Source organism: Equus przewalskii, chromosome 19 (assembly GCF_037783145.1).
Source record: "Equus przewalskii isolate Varuska chromosome 19, EquPr2, whole genome shotgun sequence".
In the NCBI taxonomy this organism is placed as follows: Eukaryota; Metazoa; Chordata; class Mammalia; order Perissodactyla; family Equidae; genus Equus; species Equus przewalskii.
Window position 1 is genome coordinate 35,589,997 of NC_091849.1, and position 22,036 is coordinate 35,612,032.

General features: G+C 49.8%; 1 protein-coding gene across 8 annotated transcripts in view; it reads right to left on the reverse strand.

Moving 5' to 3' along the window:
• The window catches only part of TCP11 (t-complex 11), a 132,881-nt gene that overhangs the window by 44,803 nt on the left and 66,042 nt on the right, over window positions 1–22,036 (reverse strand). The window contains exon 1 of one of the 8 annotated variants that reach the window (XM_070585918.1): window positions 14,463–14,760. The exons of 6 other annotated variants lie outside the window; for them this stretch is intronic. The gene's annotated coding sequence lies outside the window, so the exon portion shown is untranslated. Of the gene's footprint in view, window positions 1–14,462; window positions 14,761–22,036 lie in introns of those variants that run through there. One more of the 8 variants, XM_070585920.1, reaches the window with a different exon arrangement.

The following is a 22,036-nucleotide window of genomic DNA, read 5'->3' on the forward strand; positions in this document are numbered from 1 at the left end:
GAGAAGGGCAACACGGAGCCTTCTCTTACTGAGCACCTACTAAATGCCGTGTCCTTCACTGCGTCTTCCGCACAGCCACAGGAAGCACGTGCATATTAAAATCACAATGTCCATTTTCTCAACGCGGAAATAGGCTCAAGGAGGTTCAGAGGAGTGATCTAAGTCCCAGTTTCCTCCAAGAGTCTCGGTTTATGCTGTTGTCCCAGCATAATTAATAATAGCTTTCCCCTCCATTCTCAAATGCGCCCCCATTTGGATGATAAATATATGGACCTCCTAGGTTAAGTGAATTGCCCAAATTTGCCCAGATAGTGAGTAGCAGGGCTGGGATTCGAATCCAGGTTTTCCTCAGTTCAAAAAGCAGCCACTGAGGGAGCTCCTCCTCCTCAAAATACTAACAGAGACGACCTGTCAGGGAGTGAACTGCAAAGCGCGGACAGCCTCTGGGGACTGCAGGCCTGCTCCCCGTCCTGTCTTTCACCCAGGGCCTCCCCAAGCCCGTCTGATGTGTCTCTGTGCACGACGGAGCACACTAGTTGGCGTCAGGCTCAGCAGACAAAACACACACCTTCACAAACAACCCACCTTGGTGTGTTTGTTTTGTCTGCTGAGTGCATTTCTACAAGCGCCACCATGATAAAAATGCAAGACCCGGCTTTCCCATTTGGGCCACCAGCCTAGCTCTGGAGGCTGACCTCCAAATCAGGACCACTTTAGCCTACCCTACTAAGAGGACCTCCTTTCCTCAGAAGGCTGCCTGGGGCCCGCCCTAAGCCTTCCTTCTACTGCCTCTGTTTCTCCAACACTTGCCTCTAAGACACAGTTAGGGTTTGTCTGTCATCCCAGATTCCTCCGAAACATCTGTGTATGTTTCAGGACCACAGAACTGACCCAACCCAAGCTCATTTTGACCAGGGAAGAAACTGAGGTCCAGAGAAGTCATGTAACTTGCCCGAGGGCACAGAGCTGAAAGTTGAAGCCAAAAGACCAGGTTTCCTGACCCTGAGACCAATGTTCTTTCAAGCCAGGTTCATTCTCGGTTTTCCTGAGGCACCTGCTAAGGGATGCCTCTGGGGACCCCTGGAGAAGTCCTTTATATGATGAAACTTATTGGATGCCAGAGACCAGATGTGTCTGCCTGAGCCAGTCCCTCAGCCCTGAATCTGCCAACATCTCAGGCCTTCCTTTGGCCCCTACTGAATCCACTTGCCTGTCTCCCTGCCAGGTGGTTGTACGCAAATACCCCAAGGTCAAAGGAATCACTACTCCTGAGGTGGTCTGCTGTCTTCAGACAACTGGCTGCTAGCAATGTCTTCCTTGCATTGAGTGGAAGATAGCTTCCTTTCACCCTTCAGTCTTGGTTCCTCCCAACGCCCCACTGCAGGGCAAGTCTGATCCCCCATCTCCCAAATATCCTTAAAATAGTTAAAGCCCCACAACCACTACTCTTCCAATTATTCATCACATGACGTTGTTTTGGTGGCAGAATTGGTGGAGAGACCCAAGGTGGAAGCCCACCTCTGTCCTTTATCTGCTGTGTGGCCTTGGACAAGTCACTTAACCTCTCTGAACTTCAGTTTGCTCATCAGAAATATGGGGAGACCATGACAGTGTTTACTTCATTGGGTATTATGAGGATCAGATGAGATAATTCTTACAAGTGGCAAGGGCCAGTGTCTAGCGCAGTAAGCACTTATAAACAGTGAAAACGAATATTCTCACTTTTCTTCAACCTCATTTGCTATTTCTCTAAATGCAGCGCCCAAGCTTTAGTTTCTCCGGAAGCCACGTCACACGACTAACTTTTATCATCCACTAAAACCCGTGTCCCTTTTTCACATACGGAGCCATGAGCATATTTCCCCCATGAGCGGTCACTCTCACAATTTGCTTTGTTCTTTCCCCGAGCATGAGGCTTGCAGCTCCTCTGACTCTGTTTCATCCTCTTAGGGGCTGCCTATCTTTGTGGCCCATCAAGACTGTCTTTTTAGATTTGAGATTTGGGGACCAGGGGAAGACGATCACCATGAGAAAACCACAGAGGCCCAACCACGTGAGGTTCCAGCCTGCCTCCTTTTTCTTTCTCCCATTGCGGGTCCATTAAAGCTTGCCGGCTGCCCGATGTGGTGACCCCTTCAAGCATGACTGGCCGTGCTGACGCTCCTCTGGCAATTGTGTGCAGAGGAGCCCTTGTGCCCCTTTTGAAGTTCAGCAGAGTGAAGTGTAACCTAAGTGAGCTGGAACACGTTTTGATCGGCCAGGGGCCTCCTTTCGGCAAAGCCATTAACACGGGAAGCTGAACAGAGGCTGAGCTTTGCTGTCTGAGTCCTCCCGCCCTTCTGTTGGCCTTTGATCACAAGACATTAGGACATTAGCACTCAAAGGGATAAAACAGACGAGGAAACGAGGCCCAGAGAGGGGAAGTGACTTGCCTGAGGTCACACAGCTGGTGAGGGCCAGAAGCAGTGCTGGGAAGGCTCGTGCACACTGGCCAGGCCCTCTGAAGGCTACATAAAATGGTGGGTGGGCAGTGAGGAAAGAGAGAGAGGCAGAGAGGACAATGGAAATATGGAGAAATCAGGCTCCCTGCCTGGAGAACACTGGCGGCCCAGCATCTGCACGCGCGGCGTCTGCGCGCGGGCCAGGCCGGCTGAAGAGGGAAGGAATAACAGCGTGAGTCTGCTTAATACCCACAACCTTGTCAAAGCATGGTTACACTGCTGGTCTCACGACACCAGGAGGAACTTGTCAGGGCTGGTATCTCGCCCACAGGGTGTCTGCCCAAAGGCAGAGGGACCTGCCCAAGGCCTCAGAGAGTGGGCGGTGCCTCTGTGGGGGTGTCTTGCCCTGGAAAACGGCTTTAGGATGCCTTGGATAATGAATAGGGTAACCCCAGGATCCATCTCATGAGGGGGCTGTGAGATTAAACGAGTGCTCAGAATAGAGCGCAAGACGCCCTTGGTGGGCTGGCGGCCGCCCTCATCATCCCCACCACCCCTACCCCGGGGACACCTGTTCTCACCACCCGCAGGGCTGATTCGGCCAGCGAGGCCATGTCCCCACCCTCCCTCGCCTGCGCAGAGAGGAAGGCTATTCTGGCAAAGGGTGCACCCACAGCTGGGCTTCTTGCCCAGACTTCCAAACCCACTGGTCAGGGGGCCGTAGGAGCACCCTATGGAAACTCAGGACCAATGGGCAGCCCCCACACTAGGAGGTCTGGCTGTGTGTCCTGAGGTGTCCAGCCTGTCCTCTGGCTCTCCAGATGCCCCTCCTGGCTTCCAGAGTACTAAGGAGGGGAAGCATCCTGTCCCTCATGTCCTCTATTCCTGGAACCTGGGGAGGCTTCTCAAGAGTGGAGGGCTGGAGAAGGGCGCCCAGCCCTGAATGCCAGCTGGCCCCCCGGAACAAGATGTATGGGTAATCCCACCACCTGTGCAGGTTGGGGTCAGGAGGCGGGGGACCCAGCCTTGCTGTTCAGCCTGGGACACTTGGTGTGCAGCTCTCAGCAGCAGCCATTCCTCCTAATTATGACTTGCTCAGGTTGCTGTGGGAATGAGTTGGCGTTCCTAGGGACTGACGGGGTGGCGAGAGCCCAGAGCCTGCTGCGGCCTCAGGGGACCCGCTCGGTAGATGATCCACCAACGCAGAGTATCCACAGTTCATCTTTTTGTATGTTCCACATTTGACTTCTCCTGAGGTCCCTCTTAGAGTCTTCTCTCTTTGAAGACCAAACCCAGGACATTTCCTTTCCGTGAAAGTCCTCACAGCAACTAGCCACTGATTTTCACTGTGGACACATAACGGGATGAATAAACTGTGAGCTGCTTCTCTGCCTTCGCAGCATCCTCGCACCCCCTCTCTCTCCTCCCTCCTTGAGCCAGGACGGTGTTTGACATCAGGTTGATGGGTGAAGAGACAGAGACAAAGAAGATAGACTCGTGCCCTCGAGGAGCCCCCTCAGGTAGACAACACACCTCAGGCAGTGTGGGAGGAGCCATCACAGGTGGCACGGATGTGGAGGGAGCACAGATGGGAGGGACCTGGTCTGACTGAGAAGCGTATAGTCAGGGAAGGCTTCCTGGAGTAGGAGACGACAGAGCAGAGCCCCGCAGAAGGCCTCAGAGCCAGCAGATTTAGGGGGTGGGGATTTGGAAGGGTGTTAAAGGCACCCCAGTCCCAGGGGGCTGTCTGAGCAAAGGTGTGGAGGCAGGAAAGAGCAGGCAAGCCCAGGACCACCAGGAGATGAGCAAGGCTGAACGTGGGGTGTGAGGGGCGTAGAGACAGTGTTGGGGTGGAGACAGGGGTAGGCTTCCTGTGACAGGTTATCCCGAAGGCAGGGGCGTCCTTCTGGGAGCCTCATGTCTGCATGGTCTCTCAACCAAAGGAACAGCGTGGTACGGGGCGGGGCGGGGGGGGAGGATCTTTCAAGCTGAGGACTGAAACCTGGCTCTGTCCCTCACTGGCTGTGTGCTGTGGACAAGCCACTCAGCCTCTCTGAGCCTGGGCCTCCTCTTCTGGAAACACAGGGGTAATATTCCCTCTCCTGTAGACTTACTCAGAGAATTAAGTAAGTAAAAGCAGCGTTCATGAAAACCCCTAGCACAGTGCCTAGAACCTAGAGGGGGCTCCCTAGAGACAGGTTTAGGGTTTAGTCATTCATTCCTCTCTGTGTGCACGGATGTTCTCCTCACTGCTGGTTTCACTCTCTGCTGTCAGGAAAGCAGGTGATAAACTCACTATGTTAATTAGGGTATAGTTTGGCTGCTGTGACAAAAGCCAAAATAACAGTGGCTCCAACAAGACAGGAGGTTATTCCTCTCTCACATAGCAGATTAAGCATAAGCAACAGGGTGGATATGGCGACTCCACGTCGCTGGGCACCAGGCTCCGCTGCCGTCGCTCTTCCACCTTGACCCACAGCTTCCATCTCCCAGCTCCTGGCACTGTGTTCACATTCCAGCCAGCAGGAAGCGGAGAAGGCAAGCAGAGGGCCGCTCTTCCCTTGAAGGGAACCCCGCAGTTGCTCACATCGACGCTTCTGCATGTTCCAAGTCACATGCCATTGGCCAGAACTTGGTCACATGGCCACACCTAGCTGCAAGGGAGGCTGGGAAATGTAGTCTTCAACTCAGTAGCTCTCAACTGGGAAGATTTTACTCCCAACCCCAGGGGACACTAGGCAATGTCTGGAGACATTTTTTGGTCACGACAGGCAGGGTGCTAGTGCATAGAGGCCAGGGATGCAGCTAAATGTCCCACAATGCACAGGAAAGCCCCCACAAGAAAGAATTATACAGCCCCAAATGTTTAATATGCCAAGGGTGAAAAACCCTGCTCTAACCTGGCAGCCCGAACTTGGGAGTTCTATCACAAAATGAAGACAGAGAGCCACAGTTCTGGGGGACAACCAGCAATTTCTGCTACAGTCACATACACTGAGGGTTACAGGAGTGAAGAGGATTAAGTGATATCTTTTCCCAGGGTATCTCTCTCCACAGGGATCAAAGCTTTAAGTCAATGGGCTTTGAGGACTATCAAGAATTAGGGGGATTTGTGGCTGGGCAGTCCTGAAATCTCACCCCCTGGGTGGCCCACCCAGAGCCATGCCACCAGGGAGGCCAGAACCCACAAGCCTCCCAGGGAGATGGGGCCCCACAGGTGGGGTTCACGGCCTTGCCTGGCAGCATTTCACCCTCCAGAAGGTTTTCCTTGAGATAACTTGGGACCTTTTAAAACCCATTTCTGATTCGTTCTGCTTTCCAAGGAAGTGAAAACCAGGCTGAGCAAAAAGGAGAGTGAGAGATAAGGGACCTTAACTTCCAGGAAAGATACCATATTAAGATTTTCAGGGTATTCACCCAACAACACTAATTTAAACTGTCCTTAGCACTTTACAGATGTTACCCCCTTTAATCTCTCCATCAGTTCCTGAGAAAGCTACTATTATCCCCATTATACAGAGGGTCAGACAGATTAACTTGCCTGAGGCCACACAGCTAGTAAAATGCAGACAGACAAGTGCAGCTTGGAGAATGTCTGGCCCTAAAGCTCATGCTCTTTCCACCACCACTTCTTTCTCTGCCAGGATGGTCAAATGGGGATCTGACCTATTGTTAAACATCTGCACCTCCAAGGAAGGAAGTTTACCCCATCTCGGTCACTTGCTCCATTGTCTAACCCATCAACAAACCTCAGTCAGTGGATAAATGCTGCAAAGAATGGCGTCATCCTTCTCTAATTTCCAGCTGGGAAAACAGAAGCACAGAGTGGTCAAGTGGCTTGTTCAAAGCCACACAGCGAGTCAGAAAGCAACTCAAATGCCCTGCCTCATTCTGTTCTAACAAACAAACAAACAGCTGGGGTGCTGCAGCTCCAGCCACCCTGTGGATTTTGCCAGGAAGGCTGAGCTGTGAATCTGGGGAAGAGGTCCAGGAGAGGAGAGACTCCAGGTTTTCAGAGCTGTGGGGCTCCCGGGGGCCGCGCAGAGGAAACCAGCAGGAGAAAGAAAGGTTGTTTTTGCCGGTGTAAAGGAAACAGCAATGACTCAAAGACACACGTGCTCCAAATCCATTGAGCAGAAAGGGCCCATTTTAGATAAATGCTCTTTTGAGGCTTAACCACACCCGATGCCACAAGCCAGTGTTTGTCAACAGGAAGCCCATCCCAGTGATGCGTATTCTGCTCCCTCACGCTGGCTGCCAGGGGGTGACTGCTGGGGGTCGGTGGGAATCAGAAGCAAGGGGCTGGGATGCCAGACCCAAGGAGCCCAGCCCAGGGAATGACCTTCATGCCTCTAAGGAAGGCAGTTGTGTCCAGCAGCCAGGACCTCAGATTTTCCCAGGCCAGGTCTACCACAAAGGGGCCTGAAATAGCTCTGAGGTTCTGTGCCCACGGGCCAGGGAGGCCAGCGGCAGGGACTGCGGGCAGTGGGGATGAGCACAGCGCTGCTTTGTTGGGGAGGCAAGGAGCTCTGCCTCCACCAGGCTGGTCCACCTGCCAGCAACATAGCTGGGCAGAGATGCTGGCCCCTGGCTGGGCTCAGCAGAAAGAGGACGCCATTTGTTAGGCTATGAAAATTCATGCAGCAAACCTGAGACTCAGCACAAGGAAAACAATCAGACGATCCAAAGGCAGGGACATTCCGCAAAATAGCCTGGACCCAAAATTGCCAATGTCATAGCAGCATTATTCATAATGGCCAAAAAGTGGAAACGACCCAAGAGTCCATCAACAGACTAATAGATAAATAAAACGTGGCATATTCATATAATAGAATATTATTCAGCCATAAAAAGGAATGAAGTACTGATCCATGCTACAGCATGGATGGACCTTGAAAACATTATCCTAACAGAAAGAAACCAGACATAAAAGGCCACAGTAGCGTATGATCCCATTTGTATGAAATGTCCAGAATAGGCAAATCCATACAGACAGAAAACAGATCAGTGACTGCTATGGGCTCGTGGGGTGGGGCAGTGGGGAGTGACTGCTGATGGGTACAGGGTTTCTTTTTGGGATGATGAAAATTTTCTGGAATTAGGAAGTAGTGATAGTTGCACAACTTTGTGAATATACTAAAAAACCACTGAATTGTACACTTTAAAAGGGTGAATTTTATGGCATGTGAATTTTATCTCAGTTAAAAAAAAGTTTTAAAAACAAAGTAACTAAATACAATGTGTGGTCCTCGATTGGAGTCTATACTCGGGGGAAAAAAAACAGCTACAGAGGACATTACCGAGACAGGGACATTTGAAAATAAACATTGTATTAGGTCATAGTGTTGTATCAGTGTCAAATTTCCTGAGTTGATGAGGGTGCTGAGGTCATATCAGGAAATGTCCCTGTTCTCACTAGAGACATGTTGAAACATTTAGGGTGAAGTGTCATGACGTCTGCAACGTACTCTCAAATGGTTCAGCATTTACAAAAAGGACAAGGTTAAATAACTTGCCCAAGGTTGCATAATAAGAAGAGACAAAGTTAAGAAATTAGGCGTAGTGGTTAAGAGCACGAGCCCTCGAGCCAGACTGCCTGGGCAAACAAGCAGCTCTGCCCCTTACCAGCTGTGTGGCCTTGGGCAAGTTACTTAACCTCTCTGTGCTTCAGCCTCCTCATTTTAAAAGTGGGAATGGGGGCCAGCCCCGTGGCTGAGTGGTTAAGTTAGCACACTCTGCTTCAGCAGCCCAGGGTTTCGCCAGTTTGGATCCTGGGCGCCAACATGGCACCGCTCATCATGCCATGCTGAGGCAATGTCCCACACAGCAGAGCTAGAAGAACCCTACAGCTAGAATGTACAACTATGTACTAGGGGGCTTTGGGGAGAAGAAGGAGGGAAAAAAAAGAAGAAGATTGGCAACAGATGTTAGCTCAGGGGCCAATCTTTAAAAGAAGTTAAATAAATAAATAACATAAAAGTGGGAATGACGAGGATAACAATAATAGTATCTACCTCGTAGTGTTATGTGAGTTAAAACATGTGAAGCCCTTAGGACAAGGCCTAGTACACTGAAAATGCTCTGAACTTGTTTTGGGGAAAAATCTGAACCCAGGTCTAGTCTCCAGCAGAGCCCAGCCCTTCCTGCTGCCTCCTCCCTAGAGAGATGATGGAATCTCACGGGATGCCGGCAGAGAGAGCACTTTCAAAAGGACGGGGCTACCACAGTACAGGGGAGCAAACGGGCAAGAGAAAGGGAAGGGAAGCCACAAGGGGCAGGACCTCAGAAATCAAGTCTGGGGGCATGGACGGGGGGCAGGAGTGGGAGAGACCAGGCAGAGAGATGTCCCACGAGCTGGGACTGATGATGGGGATGCCCTAGACTGAAGGAGAGGGGACAGGCTTAGGACCTTCTAGCCCAGCCCTCCTACGTTCCAGCTGAGGAAACTGAGGCTGAGAGAGTGGAATATCGGGATGAGGGGCTTGCAGTAGATAGGGCAGAGCTGGGAAAACATCGGCAGGACTCCCGGCCCCATGCTCTAGCCCTGGTAGGAATCCTCAGAATGTGGCTTTTGTCGCTCTAGAAATGAGAAACACCTGGATACGTAAATGATGGGCATTATCGAAATGCTCTTTGAGGAATTACCCTTGCTTTCCTTAACTCTCCCCACCCCCATCCCCTGCCCCATGAATGGGAAGCTGTTGTTCAAGGGAGACATGATATGTGGTATCTGTTGTTTCTGACAAGTGCAGAGTACCAAGCAGGGAAGTGTACAAAACCCTACCAACTGTGTTCTATTCCTATCCCCATTTTGCAGATGAGGAAAGTGAGGCTTAACAAGACTAAGGAGTTAGACCAGGGTTGCAGCTAATAAGCAGCAGAGACAGGATTTAAACTCAGTCCTTCTGGCTGCAGAGGCAGTGTCCTTTATGCTCCACCAGTGGTCTCCAAAGTGGGTGCTTGTGCCCCAGGAGCCGTGTGGGAGGGAACATTAGAATGTCTATTTACTTTTTATCTTATCTCCTTAAAATCCCTATTTTTTAACGTCGGTCTTATCCTGTACCTAATGTATCAGCCCTGTGGTACATGCGCATTGCAGACCCTATGGGGTGGCCACCCGACAGCCATTCCATTCCCACCTCCATTTTCCTCTGGTTACCTGATACTTTCCCAGACTCCTTTGTGACCAGTGAAGCCATGTGACCCAGTGCTGGCCAGTGAGGCATAAGGACACATTCACCAGAGGTCTCTGGAAAAGACATTTTCCTTCTTAGAAAGGGGATGAGTGCCAAAGCATGGCAGGCTGGCACGGCCCCTGTCCCCTTTTCCTGCTGAGAAGGCAGGTCCAATTTTAACACGTGACCTTGAAGAGACAGACTTGAGAACAAAACCCACACACTAAATATGGAGGAACTTGAGAAATCCAGAGAGGGGCCAGCCCTTAATGACATCTGTGACCTGATGAACCAAGCTGACCCCACCCTCCCCTGACCAGTCAGGATCCTCGAGTCAGCCATTACTGCCTGGGTCTTCAGTTACTTGCAGCTCCGCACATCCGGGCTAAGAGGAGTGAGCCTTTTATTCCTATGTCAGTGAACATGCATCTATTAGGGGTGTTTGCTCCAAATTCAATACTGTAAAGAGTCACGTGACAGGGATCAGAAAAGCATAGACTCCACCGTTCTGTGCTGTGTTTTGGGGGCAGGAGCGCAGATGATGAGTAGGCCCCAAACGATGAGATCTCTTTCCCAGCCTCAGGAAAGCTGGGGGGACGAGGGGGGGTTGGAAGTGTGTGTGTTTGTAAACCATCCCTCAGAGGAATCCAATCTCTGCAAACTGCTGAGTGCTTGGAATTCTGTGTTCTCCCCACTTCACAGTTTCACCTGGCTGTAGGAACGCACAGGAGAAGGTGTATCGTATGGTCATTCTCTTGAACTCTCAGCAGGTTCGAGGGACAGAAAGGGGCCTGCCTGGAACAGCTCTCATGACTTACGCCCAGCAGGTACAAACTATGAGAGCTGAGAACTATGAGGAGAGAGCCCCCTGCACTCCGAGTGAGCAGGAAGGGGAGCAGGACAGACTGTGTATCACCGGAAATAGGCTCCCTGAATCAGGAGACATTCAACTTGGCTGCAAACAGAAAACCATACAGCAGTGACTTAAACTAGACAGAAGTTTCTTTCTCTCTCACGTAAAAGAAGTTTGGAGGTAAAAGTCTGGGCTGATACGGTGGCTCTCTGGTCATCTGAGACTCAGGCCCCTTCTAATTTCTGCTCTCCTATCCTAGCGCGTGACTTTTTTCTCAAGGTCACCTCATTGTCCAAGATGGCTGCTGAGCTGACTTCCAGGCAGTGTGTAAAAGCAAAAAAGGTCCATGCCCTCATCCTCCCCTTTTAAGGAGTTTCCCTGAAGTTTCTGCTTATAAATCACTGGCTGCAAGTGAGGCTGGGAATTTTTCTTTGGCCTAGGCACAATGCTGCCTTGAATAACATTGGGGTTCTGCTGCTAAGGAAGAAAGGGGAATGGATTTCGGGTGGCGACTAGCAGCCTCTCGCGCCAGTCTCCAAAGGCAAGAGGGCATCTTGGGTCAGAAGCGGGAAGACAGGACCGGAAATCAAAAGATAGGCTCTGACCTTTGTAAGTCATGACCTTGGGTAAGTCCCAGAACCTCCCTGAGCTTCAGCCCCAAACAGAGGGCTGTGGGAGGGTCAAGCGACAAGATGCTGTGAAAGTGCTTCCTAAACCATACAGCACTAGTCACATGTAAGGATTATGTCGCTGCTCCTGCTATCACGAATCCTAAGAGTGGCTGGCTGTTTGCTGCAGGGAGAAAGGCAGAGAGCCTGGAGGGAGAGGGAGGGCAGAGTTTGCTGGGACAAATAGAAATATGCTGCTGCGACTCGAGCTGTGCCTGAGGAACACCTCTGCAAGCTGTCTCCCCAGGGCCACGTGCCCCAGGTCATGTAACAGCCCATGCTGCCTTCCCCAGCCCTCAGGGCCCCAGACAGGCAGGCAAACAAACACAACACCTGGGGGAGGACCAAACCCCCAGGAGAGAGGGGACCTCCAGGAGCAGAAACCAAGTTCTGGGTCCCCACAGGGCCAAAATAACTTGCCAACTGAGTCAATAGGCCAACACATTGGTCACGCCGGTGGGGTAGAAACCGAAACCCCAGCCAGATCTATTATTTAGCAGTTTGTCACGAAGCAAAAATATACATTCCCCAGTGCCCCCAACCCCAACTGCAGGGTTGTTTGGTGTTAGGAGTCACCTTGGGTCAGCCGGAGCCGAGTCAAATGCTTTGGATCAGCTCTCCCCACAGTGTCCAGTAGGGCAGCTTGGAGGTGGACTCCCGATGTGGAGGGAAAGAGCAACCTCTTCTCTAGGTCCCCAGGCCCTACGGCCTTGCAAGCAGCTCCCAAAGGGGACGCAAACAGCCCTTCCCTGACTGGGGGTAGTGGGATCTCAGGGGTGTACTTGAAGAATTTTTATGATGCAGTTCACCAAAAGTATTTGCTGCATGCCTACTGTGTGCCTGCAAGCCCTGGGCAATGGTTTGCTCTAGAGGCTGTGAGCTTGGGGTTCAGGGCCTCTTCTTGGTGCTGGGGTGTACCCCATTCCCCTCCAGATCCCTGGCAGTGTAAGCTGTGGAAACTCAGCTGTTTAGAGTTCAAAAACTAATTGGTTACAGCTCACGGAAGCCTGGAGGGGTGGGGGAGCGGTACGAATCGCAAGCAGCGTAGAGAATTATGAATCTAGTTCTGCAGTCCCTCAGGCTTGGCGCAGACTAAGTGTGTAAATAAGGCTTCTGCAGCTTTACTTTCTAGTTTACCATTCCCTTCACTCAAGACTCGAACCTGAACCTTAAAAAAAGTTTTGCTGAAGTAAACATATATACAGAAAAGAACACACACAGTAAGTGTAAAATAGCTTGGACAATTTTCCCAAAGTGAACACACCCAGGTAACAGCATCGAGATCAGGAAACAGAACATTGCCAGCCCCCAGAAGCCCCCTCATGCCCCCTTCCAATAGTTACTCCCAAGGGTAACCCTATCCTGATCTCTAGCACCACGGATTCATTTTGCCTGTTTTTGAACTCTGTATAAACAGAATCACACAGAACGTCCTCTTTAGTGTCCGGCTTCTTTCACTCAACGTCACATCTGTGAGATTCACCCAGATCCTTGTGCGTGGTTGTCATTTATTCTCACAACTGCATAGCATTCCATCGTGTGAACAGACAAGACTTCGTCCATTTTACTGTAGACGGACATTTGGGCTCTTTCCACTTGGGAGCTATCACAAAAGTGCTGCTAAAAACAGAACTTTCTTTTCACAGTCAGATCCCACAGCCTTTTTTCTTTTTTTTGAAAAATTTTTATTGTGGGAAAATATGTATAATATAAAATTTGCCCTTTTAACCATTTTTAAGTGTATAATTCAGTGGCATTAGTTACAGTGACACTGTTGTACAACCATCACCACTATCTATTTCCAAAACGTCTCCATCATCCCTAAGCAGAAAGTCTGTACCCATTAGGCAGTAACTCTCCATTTCGCCTCCCCTCAGCCCCTGGTAGCCTCTATGCTACTTTCTGTCTCTCTAAGTTTGCCTATTCTAGGTACCTCATGTAAGTGGAATCACACAATATTTGTCCATTTGTGACTGGCTTCTTTCACTTGGTATAGTGTTTTCAAGGTTCATCCATGTTGTAGCATGGATCAGAACTTCATTCCTTTTGATGGCTGAATAATATTTCATTGTGTGGCTGTACAAATATATCATATTTTGTTTATCCATTCATCTGTCAAGGGACACTTGGGTTCCTTTCACCTTTCGGCTGGTGTGAAAAATACCTCCATGAACACTGGCATGCAAGTATCTGTTTGAAGCACAGTCTTTTACTGTGGATCCATCTGCTGTGTGTAGGGAACTGAGACAGGTACACATCCATCCATTAGTAGACTGTCATATGAATGAAGTGGGATTATCATCCCCAGGCTACAGATGAGGAAACTGAGGTTCAGAGAAGTCAAGGAACTTTCCCAGGGTCAAGGGGCTGATCTATGTGGCTGAGAGCTCGGCTCAAATCCAGACCTTTGACCCCAAGTCCAGTGTTCTTTTCTTCCCCCTCCCCCCGTTTCTCCCTTGCAACTTTCTGGTCACGGAGGAAGTTAGAAGATTTTGGGTTGCAGCCTAGTACTTGCTTTAGTTCCAGGTAGAAAATCTTTCCCTTGGAGGCACTAAACCCAGACTCGGCTTTCTAGAAGGGTTTTCCTCTTTCCTGGCAGACAGCCCAGGGCAAGGCAACAAGGGAAGCTTCTCAGCACCTCGACTCAACCCTTAAACTTTGTGCTCTAGTTTTTTTAAAAAGCAACAAGTTTTGTCACACCTCTGCCCTCCTGCCACCAGGCCTCCTGAGTGGCCCAGGGTTCAGGCTACATTTCTTAGTTCCTCTCTTGGTACAAACAACAAATATCTAAGACCTAATTAGGTTTTTACTCAACGACCATGGAGAAAACTGCTAACTCCAAGTGTCCTTTCTCAGCCCTGCCACAGTAAACTTTGGTGAAAGACACTGTGTGTCGGGCTGTGTAGAGTTTTGCTCTGGGAAGCAATAAAATACGTCTGATACAGTCCTTGTTCTCAGAGTAGCCTGTCTGCCTGGGGGGCTGGGGGTTGCGCGGGGGCGGTGCAGGACACAGGCCAAGAGCAGCCATGATCAACCTCATCGACTGGGATTCTGACGGTACAGAACTGCTGCCCAGGATTCTGGAGGGAGGCTGGGGACACCACAGGAGTTATCCCCACATGGCCTGCTGAAGGCCCTTGTCATTCACCATGCAAATGTCGCTTGAGCGTATGCAATGTACCAGGCACCGAGCTACGCCTCAGGGAGGGGGAGCACCAAACACAGACAATTCCCACTCTCGGACGCTAAAATGAGGCAGAGCTGTGCACAAATCCTGTGGCACGCTGGGCATGAGCTCCCAGCCCCCCTTGCAGGTAATACTTGCCTCTGCGCTGAATAGGAGCTTCGGGCCTCTCGCCGAGCTTCAGCCGACTCGGCCAGCGGGGGGGATCCGAGGCAGGGCCCTGGGGTGCCCAGCCGAGGTCCCCCCACCCCCAGGCCTCACCGTCCTCGCGCCGCGCCGGCCTGCCCCGGCCGACAAGGCGCCTTTCAGGAGCCTCCGCCCCCACTGGAAAATCCCCGCGCGGTCTCCCCGGCGGCCGGCGCCCGCTTCCCTCGAGGTGAGGGATTCCGCGCCCCCGACGAGGGCAGCTGCAGCGCGCCCGCAGGCGCCAGGACGAGCCGGAGCTGCCCGCGGCTCCCCCACCCCGCCCGGGAGCGCGCAGCCTCCCCCGCCCCGGCCCCAGGGGACCCGCAGTCGCGACCTGCGCGGCGGAAAATCCGCTGCCGCCTCCTCCGCTCGGGTCCGTTAGAGAATTAAAGTTTCGAATTTTTAATTTAGACATATACCCACGTATTTATAAATGTTGCATAAGTGCATTCATTTGATAGCACACATAATGTTAAAATCCACTTTTTTTCTTTTCTTTTCCTTTTTTCTTGGCTCTTCCTTGGTCTCCACCCCAGCATCATCTCCACTCCCAGGAAACCCATTTGAAGAACCTGTATTGAACCCTTCTATATTTTTCTCCATGTTCATATAAGCATATGCAAATATCTCCCTTTGTATTTACATATACACAAATACACATAAATGGAATCTTGTTAGACGTATTTTTCTGTATCATAGGAACTGTTATAGTTGTATACTAGTCTTTTTAAAAATTATTATTATTACTATTTACATACAGTAAAATTCACCTTTATTAATTTATTGAACTACTTTCTTCTGACAGGCATCCACTGTGTTTCCAGTTGTTTGCTACTGTGAGCAATGGTGTGATAAAATCCTTGTTCCATATCTATATATTCCCCAGAAGTGGGATTGCTGAGTTGAAGTGTCCCTGGGTTTCATTTTAGAAGACATTACAGATTGCTTTTGCAAAAGGTCTAATACCCCACAACCTGCCAACAATGAGTGAAGATGCCCTTTCCCCCCGACCCAGAGGCCATAGGTGGCACAGCCCTTGGTGATTTCTACCAGTCTGCTGGGACCACCCTGACGTATCTCACTGTTACTGTACTTCCCTCACCCCTTGATGAACTTGAGTATATTTTCATCTGCTTGGCGGCCACTTGGCTTTACTTTTCCAGGAAAATGCATCCTCCTAGTAACATCTTTATATGCTCTAAGCATAGAAATTCCCATTTGCCCAGAACAGCTGCAGGAGGAGGTGCTAGGGTTAATGGAATGGGCTAGTTAGTAGAGTTCCCTCATTTGTCACACCCAATTATGAGCTTTCAAAAGATGAGCCCGTAAGCAGATATATGTAGTAATGGGTCTGTAACAAATATGAGAGGCATGTGGAGAATGGAAAGTGAGTGGCCTTTGGGGTCACTTACTAGGCGTGTGCTATTCGTTAAGTCTCCCAACCCCGCTGAAATCATCTATGGAACAGGGATAATGACGGGTGTGCTGCCTACTTTGTTATGGTTGTTGAAAAGTTTGTCAGTAATTTATGTAAAGAATCTGGGGCATAGTAGATGGCCAATAAGTGGTAGTTAATGATGATCAGCCTGGTTTAGGCTTTCTTTCCTCTGGTGGTTAAATAGGTATTTCAGAGGACTAGGGTTAGCCTGAATGTCAATCAACATTGCATGGGTCTGAGTGAAACTGGGATTATTTAAGTTTCCTGTGGGTCCAGTGATCAGACCACGTAAACCAGGGTTTTGCACTACTCACATTTTGGGTGGGATAATTCTTTGTTGTGCGGGGGGCTGTCCTGTGCTTTGTAGGATGTTTAGCAGCATCTCTGGCCTCTACCCACTAAATGTCAGTAGCACACCCTCTACCCAACTCATAACAATTAAAAATGTTCCCGGACCTGACCAAATGTCCCCTATGGGGCGAAATTGCCGCTGGTTAAGAACCACTGATCTCTGGGAAAAACTTCTTGAGGGTTTCCATAGCAAGGGGAGAAGCCCCTCCCACACCCCTGCTCCCTCTCCACGGGGCAGCCCTCAACTCTTTAGCTCCTGGAATTCCCCAAGCAGAGTCTAAATGCCAGCCAGATCTGAGCAGGGTGCATCTAGGTGGGGACGAGCAGATGGAGGTGCCTTCCCTATGGGTGTCCTTGAAATGCTCAGCCTGGGCAAGGGACAGAACTGGGCATGCTGCGCTTAACAGGTGCCCTCTGAAGCTGCCCAAAGGGAGGAGCTGTGCTGGGTGTCTTCAAAGATCCTACAGACTGTCTGGGAGGCCGGGGGAGCCCAGACGAAGTCACAGAGTGATAACAGACAAACGACGGCCTGTAATTTTTTCTTTTTCAAGCTGTCCTTCTCTCTCTTCCCGCCATGCTGCAGACTTGACCCAGGCTCAGCCATGGCCTCTCCCTGGAGCCACGGTTTCCTTACCTCTCTGTGGCTGACCAGAGAATCTATGCATTCAGCCCTCCCTTCACAATATTCCACTCCTCTGCTTTGAAAAGCATGTTTCACACCTTCAAACACAAGTCCTTATCTCTCCTCCTGCTGCAGTTCAAGTCAACACATATTTATTGAGTGCCATAGCGAAAACTGCCGATTGCTTTTCAGTCCTTCCCTTCTTCACGAGTAACAGAGTGCTGGGCAACACGTCCTGCTAAAAAACTACACTTCCAGGTCTCCCTTCAGCTTGGTGTAGCCATCTGACTAAGTTTTGGTTAACGAAAGGCAAGCAGAGGGTGACAGAGTACTTCTAGGTAGGTTCCTTAAAAGGGTGGGGGCATATATCCTTTTTGTCCTGTCTTTCTTTCTCTTGTTTCTGAATTCAGATGTAATGAGCGGAACTCCAGTAGCTATTCCGGAGCATGAGGAGAATCTGAGGATGACAACACAGAAAGCTAGAAGGATCCCAGGGACTGTGGAGCTGCTGCACAAGCCCTGGAGCTGTGGGCTTTCATGTGAGAAAAGAAACCCTTGTGTGTATAAGCCACTGTGACTGGACCTTGTTATCAGCAGTCAAACACAATTCCTCGCGGAGGCGAGTGGCCCTTCCTGAGTCCATGCATCTGTCTTTCTTGTTCTCCAATTCTCCCTGTCCTTGGACTCAACACCTTGGAATTGATTCACGTTTCCCCAGCCAGTCAGCCACCGTGATCTGCCATTTTTCTGCACTGAGTACCTCTTGTGCTCACTGTCTTTTCCTCTTCATCATTCTCAGCTTGGTGAGGGTGGGAGGGATTCAGAGACATGTGGGCCTAGTGGCTGGGATGCCCAGCCAGGCCAGGAGACACCACTGAGGGCAGACACGGAGGTGATAACGATTGTTTTATCAGTTAGGACTCTTGCTTATCGTGTGTGCCCAGAGCTAGCACAGTGCCTGACACATACTAAATACTCAAAAAGATATCTGGGAGATTAATTAACTGATTGGTTAATTAACTTGATATACACACACATGCATAGATATGGCCTGTATTTTTGCGCATACACATTACCTTTCATTACGGAGACACCAGGTTACAAAGAAAACCCTCAAGAGTGTGCTGTTGACTTGAGCCGTGTCACTTGTAAGAAGGACAAAATATGTATGTGGTCAGCTTGAAACCCAGGCCCACTACTAGAAATAAACTAACTCCTTGTTAAAATCGCACAGGAAAACTGAAGAGAGGTGGGAGAGACGGGTGGCAGGAAAAATGCCTGAGATCTTACACAACTTGTGCAAACAGAATGACGGGGCTGGGCAGCCCTGGGAGTCCAGGAATTAATAGCCCCGCTGAGGCTCTGGGGGCTCCGGAGATGGAGCTATTTAAAGCCAAGAAATGTCATTTCCACCCACAGAGGCTGCCCCAGTTGCGTTATCTGGACCCTCTTCAGCCCCGGTGTTCTGGCAGCCTCCCTGGACTGACCTCCCAGTGGCGAGACCACAGGGCTCACGGCCAATGTGTCGTCACCGCTCTGTGGGAGGGGAGCTGACCTTAGCCTCTCCAGGATCCTCCTCCTCTCTGCTCAGGCCTCAAGACAGGCTAAGTGGAGATTCAGGGTGCAGTTCACGCCTCTGCAAGGGCAGCTGAGAGCACTGAGGCTGCTGCCACACAGAGAGGCCAGGCAGTCCAGCAGGGTGGCCAGGGTGGGGGAGATGGGGTCTGGGACAGAGACCCCTCCCCACCAGAATCATATCCTTGTCCTGCTCTGTGACCTCAGGCCATTTGCTTACTCTCTCTGGGCTCCCATTTCCTCACCTGGACTGAGAAATGATAGAATCTTCCTCTCCTTGCCCTCTTTCTGGGGTAGGCCACAGGAGATCAGAGAAAGGGAAGTCTTTTGAAGTCTTTAGGAAGAAAAGCACCATAGAAATCCAGGTATTACCTGCAGGTCCTTCTCCCCTCCCCTCCAGTCAAGGTAATCCAGGAACACTTCCTCCGGAGGCGAGAAGGCAGGAGGCTTGTGTTTGAAGTGCCAGTGAGCTCCAGACTGTTTGACGAGCTGTCTGGTCCCAAGCTCCTAGGAGCCCAGGCTCACATTCTTGCCAAGGACATAAGGCAAGACCTTCCTCACATCCTGTCTGCTCTGATCTCATGTATCTTCTCTGGCTGATGTTCATGCAGGTTAGGGGAGGAGGGGGACTCAGAAGCCTGGAGAATGTGCCAAGCCAAGTCTGTCCTGCAGGTGTTTAACACCCAGCGATGGCTAGGCTTGTTTCCTGAAACTGAGGCCTGGCCAGGGGAAAGCACAGTGGTGCTAGATGGGTTTCTAAGGATGGTGTAATGAAATGCCGGGGCACTGCAGCCTGAAGTGTCCCCAAATTCATTGCCGAGCTTATCCATTGCCACCACTCAAGGGAAAAAGGGTCCTAGGAAATGGCTTTTTTTTTTTTTCCTGAGGAAGATTTGCCCTGAGCTAACATCCGTGCCAGTCATCCTCTATTCTTTAGTATGTCGGCCGCCAGCAGAGCATGGCTGCTAACAGAGCAGTGTAGGTCTGCACCCAGGACTGAACTCAGACCACCAAAGCAGAGCATGCTAGATTCCACCACTAGGCCACCAGGGCTGGCCCAGTTTTGTTTTTTTTTTTTTTTTAAGGAGACAGCAATGGCAATGAAGCCTTGCAGGCCTTTCTTCTCTCCTATGCCCCCTTCTCTTGTCAAATTTTGGCACTTGCCTGAAAGGCATATATACTTTTCCTCATTTCCTTTTTATAATTGAAATATTCTAGACACACTAAAAGGTATGTATCAGTCAGAATAATCTAAATTATGCTACAGTAACAAACAACCTGATATCTCAGTGGCTTAGCGCACTTCTGCTTCTGCTACTTGCTGCTTCTTGCTTCTGCCATGCGTCCCTCAAGGATGAGCAGGGAGCTCTGCTCGCTGAAATCACTCAGGAACCCAGGCTGACGGAACAGCCACCATCCCAAACACTGTCAGAAGCAGAAGAGAAATCTAGAGGGGTCTCAAAAAGGCAATCTAATGTTCCAGCTCACAACTCGTTGGCCAGAACTAGTCACAGGGCCCCTCCCACCCACAGGGAACCAGGAAGCGCCATCCTACTACACACTTAGAAGGGGAATGAGCCACAAATGTCTGGTGAACAACGGCAATCATGGCCACGGAATGAAGAATTACATCACAAACGCCACGTACCCTCCCCCACCACCTAACCTAGGAAATATCACTTTGTCAATACTGGTGAAACCCTCTCTGTACCTGACGCAAATACATCTCTCTGCTCGCCTACCATTCTCCGAGGTGACCGGTCTCCTGAATTTGATGTTTATCATTCTCTATATTTTACTATATGTTGTTTATATCATATCTATATATATTGATATAAACAATATGTAGTAAAATACATATGCATATAGTAAAATATATACACATATAGTAAAATATATTCATATTATATATACCCTTTGCAGAGGTGTAAGTTGGGCCCTGAGTTTCCGCTGAGCCCATCCTGGGGCCTAATATATACAATTAACAATATACAGTATTGTTTTGCATTCATTTAAAGACTACCTAAGTGGTATTATACTGTATATATCCATCTGCAACTTTCTTTTCTTTTTTTGCAGAGAAAGATTCACCCTGAGCTAACATCTGTTGCTAATCTTTGTCCTTTTTTTTTCTTTTCCTCCCCAAAGCCCCAGTGCATGGTTGTATATTGCAGTTGTAAGTCCTTCCAGTTCTTCTATGTGAGCTGCCACCACAGCATGGCAAATGACAGACTGGTGGTGTAGTTCTGTGACCAGGAAATGAACCTGGGCCACCAAAGTGGTGAGAGTGCTGAACTTTAACCACTGGGCCATCAGGGCTGGCTCTGCAACTTTATTTTTTGATGTACTTTATGTTTCTGAGAGTCATCCATGTCAATGAGTGAAACTGTGATTGATTCTGTCCTGTATATAGCCCATTGTGTGACTCCCACAATCTCCATTGTGGATGGATATAGAGGTCACTTCTAGCTTTTTGCAATTACGTGTAACAATGCAATGAACATTCTTGTGCACATGCAAGAGACGTTTTCTTCAGAGTAAAGACTTAGGAGGGCATTGTCCACTTTATGAGATATTGCCAAATAGCTCTCCAAAATGGTTGGACCAAGTTACGCTCCATCAGCTGTATATAAGCCTTTGGGTCTCTGCATCCTCATCAACACCTCGTACTGTCTGATGAGAGCAGAACATCTCCCCCATGGTTTTCATGAAACTGAATTCATTAATTAGTCCATAAGCATTACTGAACACCAACTAGGTGCCAGGCACACAGCTAGGAACTGAGGATAATAAAGAGGGGTAGCATCTGATCCATACCCTCAGTTTGTAGCCTGGCAGGCAAGACAGATGCACTCACTCAGGAATCATTAGAATAGACTGGAAAACATAAAGAGGCAAATGAAAATCGCCCCATCCTGCTACTCACAAGCAGCAACTGTCTTCTTTTTTAAGGACATGCTCACAAGCTCAGGATAAGACAAAGAAGCCAGGTTCTTGGGCAGAAGGACAAGGCCGAGCATCTAAGGGGCCCAGACACCTTGAGCCGTAACTCATGGAAGATGGTTAGAACCTTAGCCCAGGGACAGTAGCCCATCAAGTGGGACCACTGCCTCGTGGCTTCTGGAACAGCATGCCTGGGAAGCTCAGAGCAACACCATGGTCTGGTGAGTCAACCTTGGGTATTAGTGCCCCTGCATTCAAGGGTTCGGGGAGGGGACTTCGACTCTCAAGGTGAGTGATTGGCAAGACTGGGCAGGGAGCTGGTATATGAGGGATCTGTAATCATAGCAGTACTAGTGATGGTAATGGTCCTGCAAGCTAGGCTGTGTGAGGAATCAAGTGTGTCTCCTTGATTTGGGCTTGAGTCACTGAGTAAGAGGATCAGGGTGAGAGAAGGCAGTTTTATTTCAGCCATATCTTTTGAGGAGCCATGTCAAGCCAGTGGATGGGTATACAAGCTAAGACAACTTTTGGCCATAGCTCTAGGTACAGCTTAACTCAGTAACTCAATCCACAAATGCATGTGAAACCAGGTATGAGCAG